The 18,315-nt window shown below is 35.3% G+C and overlaps 1 pseudogene; it reads right to left on the reverse strand.

Moving 5' to 3' along the window:
• Nucleotides 1–6,891: 6,891 nt before the first annotated feature.
• LOC119573727 lies at nt 6,892–13,871 on the reverse strand (annotated as a pseudogene).
• Between the last annotated feature and the right edge of the window lie 4,444 nt (nt 13,872–18,315).

The raw sequence follows: 18,315 nt of genomic DNA on the forward strand, positions 1-18,315 counted from the left end.
AAAAAATAGGGGAAATGAAATTGCCGATCAAGCCCCAAAGAAAAACTCATGAGATAAAAGTCCCTCCATATCACAAGGGGACGAAAATACTATAAAAGAATTAAACGAAGAAATTTAAAAAAGTGGGAAATACATATTTAAAGGGAAACTTTAAACAAATAATTATTTCATAAAAAAATAATGATTTTAAAAAACCCTGGATTTGAGCTGAGTAAAAAAACTAACACATATTTAACAAAAATAGCACCAAACACAAGACTGAAACAAAAAACCATACAGAAAAAAGATGGGGAAAAAGACCCTTTCTGCAGATGATGCCCGGGAATCAAGAAAAAGTTTAACACCCTGATAATACATTGCCCCAAAATTCAACTTCCAAGAACCAAAAATAAAACAGGCTTCACACAAAATTAACATACGGGTTTTAATCAATTTTTTTGATAAAAAAGGGGCAGACCCGCCTCAATTAAAAAAACGCACTAATATTAGACATACAAAAAATTTTCCCCACAAAGAACAAATTGACATAATTAACAGCAAAATCCAATAAGAGGAGTATCCAGGGGATATCGACAACTATAGTCTAAAACCCCAAAACAAGAAAGAAGAAGAAGAAGAAGAAGAAGAAGAGAGCACAAGCATCCATTGAAGAGGAAGGAAAGGCCCCGAGAGCACGTTCCTCCCCCGCCGAGATTTTTCCATAATGACAAACGTGGATTTCGTCTGCTTGGAGACGCTGACGCACCCACGTTTGGGGGGGAGAAAATCTCGCTCATTTGGCTTATTTCACCGCCTGCGCTGCCTATAATCGTTATTCGGGGACGACTAAGCGACGCGATAATCACGGGTTGACTCACCTCTGGGCTTGCAATTGCAGGGAAATCAGTCCATAACACGAGAAACGCGAGAAATGACGTGTTGGCCGTGGGTTCTGCCGGCGTCCGAAGTCCTGCTCGGACTACTTTGTAAAAAATAGTAAATTTCTCTTTTCTTATCTCCCGTCGTGTTTCTTTGGGTGGGGTTAATTATCACATTGATTGATTTATGTTGTAAAGAGGAGATTATTAGGTGGGACTCCTATTCCAGGCTATGTATGTTGGTCAAGATTTGGTATATGTAATGTGTAAAGAGACAATCTCGTTGTTTCTTACGCATAAATTAAGGTTGTAGATGGCGCTGAGGTTTTGAATTGCGCCATTTCAAATAAGAGATTTACTACTTCTGCCTTTCTCTCAGAACTCGCTCTCTCTATTTCTCTCTTTCCTTCCTCTCTTTCTCTTTCACTCTTTCTCTTTTTATCTCTTTCCTCTTTCTCTTTCTCTCTCTCTCTCTCTCTCTCTCTCTCTCTCCCCCTCCCCCCCCCCCTCTCTCTCTCTCTCTCTTCTCTCTTCTCTCTCTCTTTCTCTCCCTACTCTCTCTTTCTCTCCCTACTCTCTCTCTCTCTCTCTCTCCCTCTTCTACTCTCTCTCTCTCTCTCCCCATTCTTTTCTTTTCCTATCAGTACTTTCTGTGTTGACTCTTCCTCTACCAGTGTCTTTCCAGGAGTTTCTTGTCTATCACTTTTGAGTCCTTTGTCTTGTATATTAATTTCTGTTCTGGTATCTACGTATATATTCTGTTTTATAAACCCATCTTCAATAAGCTTTCCTCTTTAAACCTCTATTCTTTTCTACTTCTCAAAATAGAAAAAAAAATGAATATGAATAATCAGTGTAAAATATGACACTGACACTCAAGCATTACATTCTTAAAATCACATCATTTTGAAGATTGATATTAAATCCTCAGTGAAATTAACTGAATTGTGAAATTATTTTCATCTTATTTTTCATCACTCATCTTCTCTTGTAAGTCTTCTTGGGCAAAGTAAATATGTAGCTAAACTTCTTTCTAAAGAATTATAGTGAGATTATATAATAACGCATCCATATTCTTTGTAGATATTTTCCTTCTCTTGGAGTATAGTAATGAAAGTCTTATTGCATTATTCATTTATATATATATATATATATATATATATATATATATATATATATATATAAAACAGAAAGAAAAAAGGCCTTTTTTCTTCGATATTATCGCTTACTAAACCCAAAATGCCATATGCACTGAATGGCAAGCTAAAGATTTTTCACAAATTATATGATATATTTATCCAGACAGGTCAAAAGGAAGCAAGCCAGACCTAGATTGCTTGGTTAGCTGTGAGTGAGCTCTGTCTCTCATTTAGGATGCCAGGTCAGTTCAGTAGAAAACTCATCACTTCAACAAATGATATAAAACCCTTCATCCTAACGTGGCTGAATGTGAAGCCACAGTTTCATTGAGGTTATTAGAGGAGGCCTATTTATGATAAATCAGGCTATTTGAATAACTTTTAAAAGAAAACTGGAACAGCATATATCCAAGGACCCTTTCCATATGGTCTCAAAGCACTCAGTATTAGAATCACAGGCAAGGGTCATCTCAGCTATGGATTGTCCCATTTATATTGTTAAATGATGCTCCTGGTTCTATCCTATGCTTTTGTGAAAACTGTACATTTTTCCTCAACCCAGCATGAATTGTGACATTTCCTTGTTGGGTGGATTCCTCTGTACTTAGTAAACCTCTTTATTGTTAGCCAAATAAATGTATTCCTCTAAAAATTTCATATGTTAAGCACTTTATAACAGAAAGTGATGATGGGGGTTAATGGTTAAAACAAAGGTCATATAGCACTATGGTGAAGTATTGTGGCATAAAAGGTAAAAATGACTCAATGATTAGGATAAGTGGACAGAAGAAGGGGACAAAGGGAAGGAAAAGGAGAGGGGAAGACCCTGCAAAATTGGCTGAGGTGACCCCCCCACCCCACCCCCTTTTTTTTGCCCATAGTTCTTTAACATTTGGCTTCTAGACATTTCCATGTAGTGTTGAAGGACTAATTGTTGCTTTTACAAATATCTTATATTGTCCTGTCTCTTCATTAACATTATATTCTATAAAAATCTCTCTTACGCTATACTTTATGAAATATTTACCTGTAGCTTAACTTATGAGTGAATATATTTGAGTACAGAATAGCATGATTAATGGTTAAAAGCAAGATAAATGTGCTAGACATCTAAGGTCATGTAGCACTATAGTTAATGTTAGGGAAGGGTGGTTGAGTTAGTGATTAGTTGTCTAAGCTGGGCAAAGGAATTGGTGAGTGAAAAGGTTAGGGTCGGGTATGGTAAGGAGTTAGATTAGATGAAGAATATGTATGCGTTTGAGGAAAGAGAATAGGTTGTTAAAGCAAAAAGTGTGGGATTCTGTAAGGATGTCTGATAGGTTGGGAGGTCGGTGAAGGGGGGATAGGTGGGGGAAAGCAGAGGTACGAGTTGTTTCAAAACGTGGGCACGGCAGTAGGATGTGTGGGATTGGAGTGTCTGGTGGTGTGTATTGACTTTATGAGAGTTAATGAGTTACATAAGCGATTCACGTGCGTAAGGAGGGAGTGGAAGGGATAGAGGGGATGGTGGGAGGGTTAATGTGGGCGGGGTTGGGGTCGGGGGGATGGGCTGTGTTGGGAGGGGGTAGGAGGATAGGGTGTAGGGGGGATATCGTTAGGAGGAGGATGGATATCAGCAGTTACTTGGAATGTGGAAGGAGCAGGAGTTGTAAGATTTGGAGGTTGAGTGTCAGTTTTCATTAGGTAATCTTGAATATTTTCAATGGTTTCTTCTAAGGAGTTGGTTCGGGAGTTTTGGGGGATATAGGATTTCTTGTGAGGGGGGGAAGAGAGGACTGGTGTCTCAAGCATAGGAGCAAAGGAAGGTGGAGGTGATTGTGTGGTAGGGGAAGAGGGGGTGGAACGTTTGTTCTGTCTGTTACGGGTAGTGCGAGGAGGGAGAGGGGAAGGTGTTGGGATTGTAGTGGTGATTGAAGTATCAGTAGTAGAGATTGGAGTGTCTGGATTTAGGATGGCAAAAGAGTTTGACTGGGGAAGGTAGGAGGTAGAAGAGGGGGGTTAGATGTAGGGTGGGTGGGTTTAGGAGAATTGGTAGAATGAGCAGTATTACTGGAGTAAGGAGTAAGGGAGAAACCACGTCGACGTGCTTCTTGTCTGGCTTCACGTAGTGTGAGTCCAAGTTTGAATCTGAGAGTTGCTACCTCAGACTCAAATTTATAGGTGGGACAACCACAGTTGGCATATGTGCGTGATTGTGCAGGGCAGTTAGATCGGGTATGGCCAGGTTGGGCACATAGTGGGCATCTGGCTGTGGAATGGCAATGTTTGGCTGGGTGTCCTAGACGCCAACAATTTTGGCACTGACGTGAAGGGGGTTGGTATGGACGAACAGGGAGGGATTCTCCTCCTATGTAGACGTTAAAGGGAAGGTCATGCCTACGGAAGGTAATTTTGGCTATGTTAGTGGGTTTCTTTTGATGACCTCTGGGGGGAATGGAGTAGCATTGTACTGATGTTGCATCAGTCTGTGAGACAGGCAAATAGATCTTCTCCACAATCTGACCAATCTTTCTCATAGATTGGGCAATTTGCTGGGGAGATTTTAACTGTTCCGGTGCAAGTATTTAGGGTTGGATGGGGTTCTGCAAGGATGGGGTTACCATATAGGTCTGTTAGTTTTGTTAATGCTATAGCTTGGTTTTCGGATGTTACTGTGACAAGACGGGAGCGGTCAGGTCGGCTACGGAAAGAGACTTTACCTACATGTTTTTGGAGACTGTTGGAAGAGAAGGGTGTTGTCAGAGTAGGGAGCTGTGGGAGGGATCACAAAAAATTGGTCCCATTTGGCTGCGCTGAAGAGGGTATTCAAAATTGTTGTAGAGATAGGGGTAGTAGAAGGGCGGGGGCGTGACGAAGATGGAGTAGTGTTAAGGGAGGTAGTGTTATGGGGAGGTGGGCAATAAGGCTGTAAGGTATTAATAAGGGAGGATGGGGTGGTTGATGTTGGAGGTTGTGGGGGTAGAGGTGTTGAAGTTGAGATTGCTGGGAGAGTGGAAATGTTCCTTAAGGGTTGATTGTTGGCTACTGTACTAGTAGGTATTGATGAGGAGGTAGTTGTTGCAGTGTTCGGAGCCGTGGTCAAAGGAGAGCCTGGGGTCAGGGAATCTGGTGGGTTTACATCGTTGGGGCTATTTGATAAAGGGGCAAGCCTCATTGCCCCTAATAGTGGGGATAAGTTTTCATTACTGGCCATGGTAAGCCTGGATTATGTTGGGGATAAAAACAGTCCAACCCTCAGGGTCCCCTTGAGAGGTAAGGGCTAGATAACTAAATCAGGGGAATACCGTGCCCATGGCTCCCTCAGGCCCGTTCAGACGGCACAAAGTCAGCCTTTCATCCTTTCAGCACGGCTCTCACACCTTAGGAGGTGGATAGCAGAAGGGTTTGGTGAAGGGACAGAAACGAAAAGTGGGAAGGAAAAAAAAAAGACCATGCAAAATTAGTTGAGTCGAGGGCTGAGTCCCAAGGTTGGGGAGTTCCCCATCATTGGGTCCCAGTCTCCGCCTCCTAAGCCCCCCCACGACAACAACGGGCAAGGGATTGGGGGGGTTGAGTACAGAATAGCATATTGTAAAATGACTTTCTATATCAAAATTCCTTAACTTTAAAACTAATACACTTGTGTGCTTTAAACCTAAAGAAATTAGTTTGCCAAATTATTTGACAACAATTTAGTTATTTTCCTTTAACTAGTCATAAACCAAGATATGGTTAATGGTTATTGCTTAAAATGCAAAAAAATCTGCTAGACATTGAAGATAATCAAGAAAGTTTCTTAGATTATATACTTTTTTAAACGAAATGTGATGCCAGTCCAATTACAGATAACTATTTTACATTCTCATATACTATAAGAACTAACAATCTGTATATTCAGGAGTAAACTATAGGCTTTATATATAAAAAAAAAATAATAATTCACTGTAGCTACACAAATAAAACTGTTGTACTTGAATATGTATGCTTTTTTTCCCTTTCTTTTTTAATATAATTGACTAAACATCTATTCATTTATCATATTGACATTCAATATATGGTATGAATGATTGAACAAATTATCAGTCATTTTTTAACCTGCTGATGTATAACATGCCTTGTCCATTTTGGTTTGGCTCTATCCATATTTCTTTAAATTTACAAAATGAGATATTGGGTAGGCATACCTAACTTAACCTATTTATTCCATTCCTTGAAATTTCAGAAAGAATTTTTTTTTTTTACATTATCATTGTTAGTAACTTTCTAATAATAATAGTATTGTTAAATGAAAATTGGAAAAAGTGAAAACTTCCTTAAAATTCCAAGAATGGGGAAAACAGAAAAAAAACAAGCATCGCAAATTGCATTGTACTCGCACCTGGGTTTCCAAAAATAAAGGGAATGAAAAACAAAATAAACACACAGATAAATTCATCTACATAAAAAAAATGCGGATTTTAAAGTTCCATGGCCCGAGATGTAAAAATAATAACCATAATAAAAACTAATAAAATACAATTTTTTTGTTATCAAAAGCATATACATATAGTAATGAAACATACATATAAAATATGAACTTGATCATGTCTATAAAGAAAACAAGAACCAAAGACTAACTATAATATTGATACTTTATTTTATCATCTAAATATCAAATAAGATAATTTACTCAAAGTTAATTACTATGGTTTATATTTTTTATTATTCACTGGACATTTTCACAGTAAAACATGCCTTTCTGTTAAGCTAAGTACCAAGTACACAGGAAATACTAGGTACATAACTTTCTTTTTAACATATTTAATACTTCTCTTCCACAAAAAAAGATATCTTAGAACTCATAGAAGTCAGGTTTCATTATTTATTCCTTCTCAAAAAAAAACACTTAAAATGTTTTGAAGTCGAGGAAAACGAAATTAAAGGGCCTGTCCTGACATCTGTTTAATTCTGAGATAAGGCGAACGGTTGTACTCTCTTGGTTCAAGGGGGCTGCAGGCTACTACTGTCGTCTTCAATCTGCTCTCATCCTAGGGGAAAGCCAAAGGAATGGTTATCATTACAATCATTATTATCATCATGAATTAGATTACTACTACTACAACTATTACTATTACTAGGTTATTGAGAAGAAGAAAAAGAAGAAGAAGAAGGGGAAGAAAAAAAATATATATATATAAAAATATACTTATATACATATTATATATTACTTATTATTATTATTTTTTTTTTACAGCATATTTTTGTATCATTAGAGAACTGAAGATCAAACTAAGCAGCATGGAAATCTAAACAAACTAAACTCACTTGTAAGTCTCCATTTTGAAAACGAAGCTTGAAGGAAAAGTTCTTGAAAAACTGCGTCTGTGAAGATGTTTTGGAAATTGTCGGGTTATTCTCTCGCATGAAGCCTAGTTCTGAGCTGGTGGTTCCAAGGAGCATCTCAGCCTGATCTTGGAAAAACTGTTACCCATTGATTGTCTGATATATTCAGCAAGGTTGGCCTGCAAGGGGGGAAGACAAGAGGAGAAAGGATTATATGAAATGGAGCGTTTAGGCTTTTAAAAAAGGTTATCTTATAAGGGAGGGGGGGAAGTATACAGCAAAATTAAAATTTTTTTCATATGAATGATAACTCATAAAAAATAATTTCAACATAAAAAAATATACCCACAAAACTCACAGACAACATCAATCGCCAGTTGAAGCTATCAATTCGCGGTTACCCTTCTCACATCTGTAAAACCATTTTTTCATGTCGACCCCCTTTCTTTTTGGGCAACCATCTGGGGGACCAAGCTGAATAAAGACAGTTTCTCCTTGCGTATCAACAAAACCCAGAAGCCTTTGTGGTGTAATAATCAGCTTGATTCCCACTACCCAAGTTCTCCAGCTTGCCTCACCAAATGTCTTGAAGTTGGAGCCCATACCTATGAAAAAAAGGAAGGATACACATTTTAGAGAGAGCCCAAATAATAACGATAAAGGACCTAAAAAATTGAATGCTATTCGCAGTTCCCAATTTAAAAACTTAATTTTTTCTATATTCTCTTAAATAAATATCTAGCCATAAAAAAAATTTCTGAATTATGTTTACTTCTGCTAGATCTTTAAATGATCTTATTTCTTTTATCTACCTTTCTTACTTTATTACGTAATACTACACAATTATATTGATGATTAGATTTATGATATCTGAGGTTTCTCACCTGCTGAACCACACCACGTGATTGGAAAGGTTGACTGTCTCTGCTGTGTTGCCTCCATTATCAAACCATCCCTTCAATTTGGGGCCTCACGGATATCTGGTTGATCTACAAAGCCAAACATATCAAAGATTTATTTATAATGAATCAAAGTTCTAAGTACAATAGCTTAAAAAACTGATTCCCCCCCCCCCCCTCTCTCTCTTTTTAAGCTACTTTTGTAGGTCCATGAACTGCGAACATGCAAGATAAAGTGGAGGGGAGAGATCAGAACTATTTACATCAAACTATTAAAGGAGGAACTACAAAATACCTGTAGTGTTGATGAGGACAGCAAAGGGCAAAGAACGTCCCTTGAAATCTGACCCAATTTTGCACCCTTCACAGCCAACACAGGTTGCTGTTTCCATCAAAGTTTTCTGCTTTACGTCCCCAAAGGGTAAGACGTACCTGAAATATAAAGCGTTTACAAACTTTTGACCTAATCACTTCATTTACTCAATAAATTGTTCAATAATTCTTGATCATGACCAAATTATCAATTTTATCTAAATTTATTCCATTATCAAAAAGGTAAAAATGTAAAAAACATAAAAGCGAAACTTTCCTCTCTATTTGTATCATCAACTACCTGCACATCTCTCTTCCTTAATTCTTTGCCAGAGGCCTTTGATGTAATAGAGGCTACTTCCATAGCATCCTTGCACACACCAATAATATCTGAAATGGGTTGATAAGGAAAAATAATTTAATAATAATAATAAAGTAAAACTTAATTTTTTCTGACAAAAAAAAAATCTTTTTTTTTTCATTATTACCCAAGGGGAAAAAAAATCTAAAAAGAAAAACTTGCCAAAAATATTTTAAAAAAAATTACCTTTTGAAAAAAAATAAACAATGGTCCACTCAGCACTCTCAAGGGGGAATACAAAATTAGGGGGACTTAAAAAAATACAAAAAACGATACAGTGTTCATGGATGAAGGAAAACAATGTCATTTTGTCATTTGAATAACAAACTCAACAAAGGGATGCCCAAAAGAATTACCAAAATTTGGGGTTTTTTTTCCAGAGACTCTAGTGATCCCGAGGGGCAAAATTTAACTGCATGCTGGGAATTCCCTAGCTCATGGCAGGGAGTGCCTGTAGATTCACAGAAACTTTTGATTTCCATTTTCTTTTTCAAATCAACGATAAAAAAAAAAAATAAAATTATAAAAAAATTTTATATTTAAAATATAATGTATTTTAATATTTTAATTTGTTAAAATTTTAAACTTTTTTTTGATTATAAAATATATATTATAATATATTATATATATATATATATATATATATATATTAAAACTATATATATAAAAAAAACAAAATTTAAAAAATCTACCTCTGCACCCTTGTTGAAAGTCATTCATAATCTTTATTGGGGTTTGGGGAGTACTGTTTTTGGGCCCCGTTTTCAGTGTGCATCCCTGTGTAATTTTACACTTTTTAATTTTTGATAAAAAAATGGATTTTAAATTTCCAAAAAACACCACAAGTAAATCAAATTCAAGGGAAAAGGAGGAGGGGGAGGGGGACCTTGTATATTGTAACCTTACCTCAATCATACCATGAACTTGTCCATTTGTTTTTAAAAGCAGTAGCTCTGATTTCTCCAGATCACCCACGGTCCATCGAGAAGAGCTTCCTTCGCCCGGATTTTTGACCAAGGCGTAGGTCGATTATGGGGGACACGAGCACGGATGGTCCACCTTTTTTGATGATTTTTAATTATGGGGGGAATTTGGGGCAGCCTTTCTAAATGGGGGAAACCAAGTCTCGTCTCAGTCTCTTTTCTCTCCCTACATTGGGAGAAAGAAGAAAAAAAATTTACACCAGAGAAATTTATTTAATTCAGACAATTTTTAACAATTTCATAGAAAAAAAAAAAATATTCTTGATCCTATTTTTTTTAATTTTTAAACTTAATAATAGCAGAATAAGTATTAGTAATAGTGTCTATTCATTTGACTCTGTTGCGGTTTTGGAAACTGAAATTTATATTTTAATTTCTGACTGCCCCATGAGCAAATTCCCTTTAACCTAAAGTGCATTTTAGATACGAAAAAATTTTTCCACATATAAAGGGGTAAAATTTCCCATAAAAAAAATGTATTTTTAAAGAAAAAAAAATTTTTTTCATTATAAAGGGTTTTATAAAATGAAGATAGTGATCTTTTAAGTAACCCCGAAGCCTGCAGGTTTACAGTCAACAAAGGGTTACATGGGCTCAAAGTGGATGTTGCCAATTGTACACATTCTTCAAAATGACCAACCACCCGTTTTCTTGATTGTACAGAATTTTAATAGTCCTTTCTTTTCCTTTAAAAATTCTTATATATTGAGAAAAAGGCATACATTTTCATCAAAAAATTATTTCTACTAATATAATTTTTAAAAATAATAAAAAAAAAAAACAACAACAAAACTATAGTACCAGAATCCTTTTTTTGAAAAAAGGTTTAAAAAAAATTTTTTTTTTTTTTTGAAAATTTGGGTGGTGGAACTTTTAACCCCCTGCGGGAGTTCGTGGGGAGATTAGGTTGTTTTTGGGAAAACATTGCGCTGGGCAAAAGGGATTGCTTGGGGTTTGGGGCAAATCCCTTTTTGGAAAAAAAAAAAAACGGGGTTTCCCAAAAAGCAAAAAAAATTTAAAAAAAAAAAGGCCCCCCCCCCCAAAAAAAAAAATTAAAAAAAAAATAAGGAAAAAAAAAAAAAAAAAAAAAAAAAAAAAATTGAGGGAAAAATAAAAGGGGGGGGAAAAGGGAAATAAAAGAAAAAAAAAAAGAAAAAAAATTTGGGGGGGGGGGGGGGAAAAGGAGAGAGAAATAGAGGGAGGGGAAAAAAAAAAAGAAGAAAAAAGAGAGAGAGAGAAGAATATGAGAGAGATAGAGAGGAGAGATATGAGAGAGAAAAGAGGGGGAAAAAGGGAGAGAGGAGAGGAGGAAGGAGAGAGAGAGGGGAGAGAGAGAAAGAGAGGAGAGGGGGAAAAAGAAGGGAGGAGAGAGAGAGAAAAAGAGGGAGGAGAGAAGGGGGGGGGAGAGAGAGAGAGAGGGGAGAGAGAAAAAATTGGGAGAGAGAGAGAGAGGGGGAGAGAGAAGGAGAGGAAAAGAGGGGGAGAGAAGAAAGAAAAGGGAAGAGAGGAGAAGAGAGAGAGGAGAGAGAGAGAGAAGAAGAAGGAAAAAAAGAGAGAGAGAGAAAGAGGAGAGAAGAAAAAATGAAGAGGGGAAAAGAAAAAATAGAGAGAGAGAAAGAGAGAGAAGAAAAGGGAGAGAAAAGGGGAGAAGAGAAGAGAGAGGAGAGGAGAGAAAGAAGAAAAAGGGGGGGGAGAGGAGAGAGGAAAAAAAAAGAGAGAATATGAAAAGAGAGAGAAAAAGAAAAACAGAAAAAAAAAAAAAAAAACTAAACAAAAAAAGGCAAACAAAGAAAGTGAAAAATTAATAAGAAAAAATCTTGGGGCATACTGGTCACAATGCACCGTCCCAGTTTGGGCAGTAAAGGTTTTCCTCTTGGTGCAGGAGCAGCCTCCTGCTGGGGATTCTTATTAGGGTAAAACTTTACGGTTCTCCAATCTTGCCTCCAACTTCCTCAGGGTTTGCACTACGGGTCAGGTCCAGATGATCAAACCTAAAAATTAAAATGCAAGCCCAAACCTGAAAAAATCCATTACGGTTGCCAAATTTTTTTTAATTTTGTAAATTGGGGACACGTCCTGAGGTTCCATAATTTTTTTCCCTAACAAATTTTCTAAAGTCCAAATTCTATAGAAAAATTCTACAATTTTTACCTTCTTATTTTTTCGCACGTGTTGCAAACATATCTGTTTTATTTTGATGATGCAGTTGTTTTCAATCTCCATTGCCACCCTTGCTATTGACGTGTGGCCAACATGGCAAAGCTGCTTGACCATTTTTCCCTCGGAGAGCAAGATGCGGAAGCGCTCCCGGGCACCATTTGGCTCCTTTTCTGGACGTAAGCGGGAGAATAAATTTAATGCACATATGTTTAATATACTATTTGTAAATACTTTTGTTTGAAGAATGTATTAAAATATTTAACTATTTACTTAATAAAATTCAGGTAATAATAAAAAATCATAAATTTTCATACCCAACTGGTCTTAAAGGCCGCAGTATATAAAATAATTCTCCCAGATGTTTATCAAATCAATTTTTTAAAATCACCAAAAATTGCACAATGGGATTTTTCTGGGGGAGCCCCCTTTGGTAATATCCTGTTGGGGAAATAACAAAAAAAAAAAAAATAATTAATAAAAAATAAAAAAAATAATAATAATAATAATAATAAAATAAAATAATAAATAAAATTAAAATAAAAATTTATAATATTTTGGGAGCACCAATCACTTTTCCCCCTTTAGTCAAAATTTTGTAAGCCTGTTTTTATGTATTAGTAGATTAAAATGATCTGATTGATGCCCCACCGTTGGATTTTTTATTTGCTAAATGAAATTTCAGGGCCCAAAATGACCTAATTTAAATATCAACATGGCATCTTTAAAAACTATTAACATCATCAAAAAAAACATTTTATTTCTGTAAAGATGGTGTGCTTCGCCAAGTTTTATATTTTAATCAAAAATTAAAACAAGCAAAATTTATTTAAACAATAAATAATTTTAACTTTAATTTTTACAGATAAATAATTATAATTTTTACCGTATGAACACACACTAAGGGTAGGACATTCAAGATCATATTTTGTAGAGGCAAAAAAAAGTTTTGTTTGGTCATCGTCCAGCAATGATCTGCACCATGAAATGGCAATGTGCCAAGACAAACAAGGACAATTAATGCCAGAAAAAAATGCTCACAAGGGACCTAAGGGTCCAACTGCACTCAGTGGTCCCCAAGTTTCGCTCTACCTTTCCCCGGCAAACTGAGTGCAAAGTACAGTGTTTAGCACCAGATGGCTCGTCACCAAGGACATTCAACCAGGACTACATTTGCTCTCCATTTTTTCATTTTTTTTTTAATCATTCTTTACAACAAATGCATAATGGTCAAAAAATATTAACCGAGGAGTGGTATCAATCACCATTACAAAACATATTTCACATAAATTCAGGAATACAAAAAATAGGTATACCTAATTTTCGCACAGTGTTAATCAACTCTTTTGGTGTAGACCTCATAATGTGTGTGTGGGGGTGTAGATGTGGGGGGGGGGGAGAGGGGGGGGGGGAGGGGGGTGGGGGGGGGGGGTGGGTGGGGGGGGGGGAGGGGGGGGGGGGGAGGTGGAGGGGGGTAGGAAGGGGGGGGGAAGAAGGAAACAGATGAGAAAGAAAAGAAAGAATGACAAGAAGGGATCCATGAATTCAGTGCCAAGTATGTATACGGAGGGGGAGGATGTGGGGAGGGGGGGGGGACTTTTTTTTTTTTTTTTTTTTCTTTTTTTCTTTTTTTTATTCCCAATGTCATAGGTAGCAAAATTTGTTTCGTGTAATAAATGGATCGCAGGATTTTTTTTTTTCTGCCTGGCTAATTTGATACAGATAAAACAACATAACTATACCAAGGCCCCCGAAATGTAAATATATAAATTCTCCCACCGACATTTACAAACACTATTGAATTAAATCGAACTTGCCAAGCCATGATCTAGCACCATCACCACAATATAAAAGTAACACATGAATCTCAAAATGGGAGTCTAAACTTAATAATTAGCTTAAATCATAAATTATTAATCATTTACTTAATTATTCATCATTAACTTAATCAAACCTATCAGTAAAACCAACTATCGTGTCCACAGAGACTTGCGTGACTGCCACGGCCTACATGCCATTAACACCCCAGCAAAGACCAATGAAAAAGTTTAAAGAGCTTCTAGATCAAGGGGAAGAGGGGGGGAAGGGGGTTCATGGGGTATTTTCAAGAAGAGGGGGGAGCCGTGTGGAAATTTGGATGTCAAATTAACCCTTTCCTGACGGGTAGTATTCATAAATGGCCCGGGCCTCGCTGCCGGGGGCTTATATCGTCACCCTAGCATGCGTGACCGCTCATGCCAAATACCAGCATCCCATGCCATTTCTTCGTAATACTACAGCATATGTGTATTTTCAGTTATTTATTTTCTAAAGTCTCTACTTGTCATATTTCCTGATAAATCAAGACTGAAGGATATTTTTGTTGTTATAAAGACCCCATAGCTGATCATTATTCGCTCTATAGTCTAAATAAAATAAGCAGTGTGTGGCATCATGGAGTTGAAATCTTTATTTATTTTTTTTTTTTTTTGTATAGTAAAAATGAGAAAGTGCTAAAAACAACTTAATAATCACATTTTCAGTGGCAGAAAAATGATATTTTGCCGTGATTGTAAAAAAAAAAAACTCATGGCATGTCCATACATAACCCATGATGTACGTACATGCCCCCGGCAGATAGTCCAGCCAGTTAAAGTGAATTTTATCTTTTTTTGTCCAGCCAGTTAAAGTGAATTTTATCTTTTTTTGTCCAGCCAGTTAAAGTGAATCTTATCTCCTGAGGATTATAATTACCTCTCACATATATATAGGGTGAGATTTGTCAAGGTAAAGATGCATTTGCCTGAAACTAAAAAAGTTCTTAAGGTCGCGTTTTCCGCTACGTTGGCAAAGGTTCGTCTATGGAATAAATAAAATAAGTGAAAATAGATAGATAAATAATGAATGAATAAAAAGGCAGGAAAGGTTAGGTTTGGGTTTTCGGAACGCGCTCTTGGCATCAATTCCTTTTTTTTTTTTTTTTTTTTACAATTTCGATTAATTTCCTTCCTGAGACCATCTATCCGTCAATTTTCTGGAAATCATAAAAAAAAAAAAATTTAATTTCCGCTTCGCAAGTGATGAAAAAAAAAAAAAATTTCTGCAAATTGACAAATACAAAGGTTGAAATAACAAGGTGTAAAGGATGAAAAAAAAAAAATTCGAAAGCAACATAAAATTAACCAAAGAAAACGAAAATATACAAAGAAATCGAGACAAAAAAAAAAAAAAAAAAAAAACGAGCCATATTCTCCCTAAATACGAAGAGAAACTAAAACTACAAACGGATGAAAAAAGAAGATCGAGCACAAAAATTAACGACAGAAACGACAAAAATAAAATAAAAAATATAGAAAAGAAAAAAAAAAACCGAGCCACATCTCCCTAAAAAGAAAGAAAAATTAAACCCGATTTCAACCCCCTTCCACCAAACCCGAAGCCGAGACCCAAAAAACACCTTTAAAACCCTTTTTTCCTCTTTATCGCTTATCCTTCCCCCCCAAAAAGACCACCGAGACACTCACCACAAACACGCCCTTTCTGAGACCGCTCATGGTGGCGAATCGAGCGACGAATAACGAGAAATTTGACGAAATGAACGAGAAATTTGTCCCTCTCTCGGCCGCCCGCTTCCCGCCCGCTCGTCGCAACACGATTTTTTGGGCGCGAAAGACATCTTGTTCGCGGGCGGCTTTCGTTAGTGAGTGAATTTTTTTATTTTTTTTATTTTGGGGTTTTGGGGTCTGTTTTGGGGGGGTTTTTTTTTTTTTTTTGTGGAGTTGGGTTGTTTTTATTTTTGTTTTTTTTTGTCTTGAGCGTGTTTGGTTTTTTTTGTTTTTTTTTTTGTGTTTTGTGTTTTCTTTTTTTGGGTTTTAGGGTTTGTTTTGGGGTTATTTTTTAGTTTTTTGGGGGGGTTGTTTTTTGGGGGGTTTGTTATTCACGAGTGTTGTGTTTTTGTTTTATTTTTGATAAGGTGGAATTATAATATTTTTCGAATTTGGTTTATTTGGTTTAGGTTTGTTTCTTCTTATTAATTATTTTTACTTGCCGTATTTTGGAATATAAATCTGTCTTGTTTGACTATATTTGGTGGATTATTATTCGTATTATTCGCCTGATGATATTCCGGTCGAAACGTTTTGGCGCGAATCACTTTGGGCCTAATTCGTATTTTTCTCTTTACTCTATCGTTATAAATTAATTTGGCTCTATCTCCGTCCCAACATTTTTTTGTTATTTTTACTATTAGTATTATTTTTTATTATTATCACTTTTATTATCATTTATATAGTATTTCCCTTTAAATCCTAATTTTCTATGCGTTGAATATTTCAGCTTATTTCTTTAATTTCTCTTATTCTATTTTGTTTTATCTGAGTTTTTATACATATAGTAATCTCTTTTGTGAGTAACTAGGTTTATTTTTTCACTATTATGTTTAATTTTTTTTTTTTATGAAATAATTTAGTGAACTTTGGAATGCGGTTTCTATGGGTGGATTCAAAACTTTTTTTTTTACTGTTTCTTTGTTATCTTTAAGTTTTTAGCTTTTCTTTTATTTTGACAAAAAATATTTTTGAAAAAAAAAACTTTATTGTTTTTTAAAACTGTTTCACTTTTTTCTTTATTGCTTTTAATATTCTTTATTTTTTTTTTTCTTTTTGTTCTTTATGTTATTATTATTTTGTGTTTTTTAACTTATTTCTCTTTTATTGTTTTTTAATATTTTTACCTTTTCTTCTGTTTTTGTTTTTAATATATAATAATATATATATATATATATATAAAATATATATATATATATATATATAATATTATTTTTACTGTTTTAATTTTTTTTTTTTTTTTTTTGGGCTATATAATTTCCCCGGAGGTCATGGAATATTCACATTTATTTTTAAAATTAAACTTTCATGGCTTTTTAAGGTCTGAAAGTATATTTTATTTTACTCTTGCAATATATAGATTTAGCTGTAAATCTGGGAAATTTCATTTTAAATTCATGATTTTTTGTCAATTCGTACATAAATAATGATCTAGGAATTGTATAAAATATAGAAAATATTTACGACGATGAACTATAGGATAATAATGATAATGATAATAATAATAATAGTGATGATGATGATGATAATATTGATAATGATGGTGATAATGATAATGAAATAATAATGATGATATAATAATAATAACATGATAAAAATGTATTAATAATAATAATAATTAATAAAATAATAATAATAATAAAATGATGGAGATGATAATAAAAAAAATAATATAAACGATAATAAAAAATAATAATGATTCAATTAATGATATTGATAATAATAATTTTGATAATAACTACAATAACCATAATAATAGTAACATTAGGAATGGTAATGATACTGATAATAATAATGATAAATAATAATAATAATCATAACAAACAATAAAAATGCAATAATGGTATGCTAATAGCAACAACGACATCAACAGCAAAATTTCCATCATAATCAACAACAACAAATAATAAAAAAACAATACTAATAACAACAACATCAATAATAATAAAACAATAATAATAATAATAACAATAATAAAATAAAAAATAATAATAATAGCAATAAATATTCTTTCTAATTTAGTTTTATATTTAAAAATGTTTGAACAAGAACGTGCACTGCACACGCCCAAACACGTATCGACACGCACACGTTAGTACCACAGAACATGATGAAATAATGTAAATATTTTTTGCACAACCGATAAAAAACACGTTTTAGATCTAACAGGAAGTAAAAAATTGGAGAAAATATTGGAAGAATATTGAAAAAAAATGGCTATTTCGTTCTATCAAGAAACTGCAGTGTTGGATAGCAGGACTTATATATCGCACTTTATAATTCTCTCACACACACACACACTCACTCACGCACTCACTTACACACACACACACACACACACACACACACACACACACACACACACAAAACCCCCACACACACACACACACACCAACACACCACACACACAACACACACACACACACAACACCACACACACACCCCTCACTCACCTCACTTCCACTCTCTCTCTCTCTCTCAAACACTCCCGGCGCGCCACTCAACTCATTCCATTCCTCTCCTCTTCTTCTCTCTCTCTCTCTCTCTCTCACACACAACAAAAACCCAAAACACACAACAACAAACCCCCCTTCCCTGCTTCCCCCAACACCCCGGCCACACACACTCACTCATTCCCTCTCTTCTCTCCCCTCTCTCCACCACACAAACACACACCCCCTCACTCATCCCTCTCTCTCTTTTCTCCTTTTCCTCTCAACAC

Source organism: Penaeus monodon, chromosome 6 (assembly GCF_015228065.2).
Source record: "Penaeus monodon isolate SGIC_2016 chromosome 6, NSTDA_Pmon_1, whole genome shotgun sequence".
NCBI lineage: Eukaryota > Metazoa > Arthropoda > Malacostraca > Decapoda > Penaeidae > Penaeus > Penaeus monodon.